Source organism: Microtus ochrogaster, linkage group LG3 (assembly GCF_000317375.1).
Source record: "Microtus ochrogaster isolate Prairie Vole_2 linkage group LG3, MicOch1.0, whole genome shotgun sequence".
NCBI classification, from domain to species: Eukaryota; Metazoa; Chordata; class Mammalia; order Rodentia; family Cricetidae; genus Microtus; species Microtus ochrogaster.
Window position 1 is genome coordinate 42,519,208 of NC_022029.1, and position 1,220 is coordinate 42,520,427.

Here is a 1,220-nt window from a genome sequence, read left to right on the forward strand (position 1 = left end):
GTTCATCTACTAGAGCAGGCCGCCATTGGGAGGGTCGTGGGAGGAGCCCCGAGAGAACAAGGCTGGCGGGGTAGGTAATGGGGGGGAGGGGGCAGGATGACGGCGACGAGAACCCTAGCGGGGCGGGGCGGGTCCGCTCGTCCCAGCCTGGCTGCAGCGGAGAGCGCGGGGCCAGCTCTGCAGAGGCGGCGGCTGGCTGGCCCGGACGGTCACATCCCGCTGCAGGGGGCCAGCCTCGGCCGCCGCACTGTCCTCTGCACCGGGGACGCAGGCCAGCTGCCAGGCCTCGCCGGCAACGCCCCTTGCTCCGACACAGACTACGCGCGGCCCTCGGGAACGCTGGGGGCCCCTCAGATTCGCGGCCCGCGGCCACTCCGCCTCTGTCCTCTCTGCCCGCAGCTCGGCCGGCGCTGCCCGCCTAGGCGGGAACGCGTCGGGATGGGGTAGGGCCAGCGCCAGTCTGGCAATGGGCCGCCCCCTGGGCACCGAACAATCCCCAGAGGCCTGACCGACCACGAGGACCCGGCGGTGAGTGTGGGCTGATCCGACTGCCCGGGTGGGGGCTGGGATGGGCACCAGGGTTATGAGGCGGGAAAGGCGCGGGGAAAATGGGCTATGGGCCGTGGGAAGCCTGGGAGAGCTGCTGCATCCCGCTTGCGTTCTGGGAAGCTCCTGACCCCCACAACTCCTGCCTCTTCCAGGATCCCCGCCTGGATGTTAAGCGGATGCCTCCGGGCCCCTCGGTGAACTCGGTGGAAACCATGGCTTCTTTGATGCCTCTTTCCCCATATCTGAGTCCCACTGTTCTCCTGCTGGTCAGCTGTGACCTGGGCATTGTGCGAGCAGGTGAGTGAAGAGGACGCCCGCAGTGGGGGTCCGTCAGACTAGTGTGGAAGTGAAACCTCTTAACCTGTCAACACCCTGGCACCCCCGGACCGACCTCCCTCTCCTGTGAATGTGACGGTCTCACCTCAGAGCCAACTCGGCCACTGTGTCCTGGAATGTCCCAGAAGGCAACATCGTCATTGGCTACTCCATTTCCCAGCAAGTACGAATCACCCTGTTACCCCAACCTGTGCCCTTGGGTCTCTGAACACCCCTGCACATTACTCCTTTGGAGTGCTTGGATGTTACAGAATCCCGAGTTAAGCCTCATGGTCAGGGACCGGGGCTAGGTTGTTCTCCTTTCTCTACATCTTCTTGCAGCGACAGAAAGGCCC

General features: G+C 64.9%; 1 long non-coding RNA gene across 1 annotated transcript; it reads left to right on the plus strand.

Annotated features, from left to right (window-relative positions):
• Positions 1–139: 139 nt before the first annotated feature.
• Positions 140–1,220, plus strand: LOC102002872. Its single transcript, XR_258642.3, has 3 exons — positions 140–528; positions 702–1,048; positions 1,207–1,220. It is a non-coding gene; the product is annotated as an uncharacterized LOC102002872 (long non-coding RNA).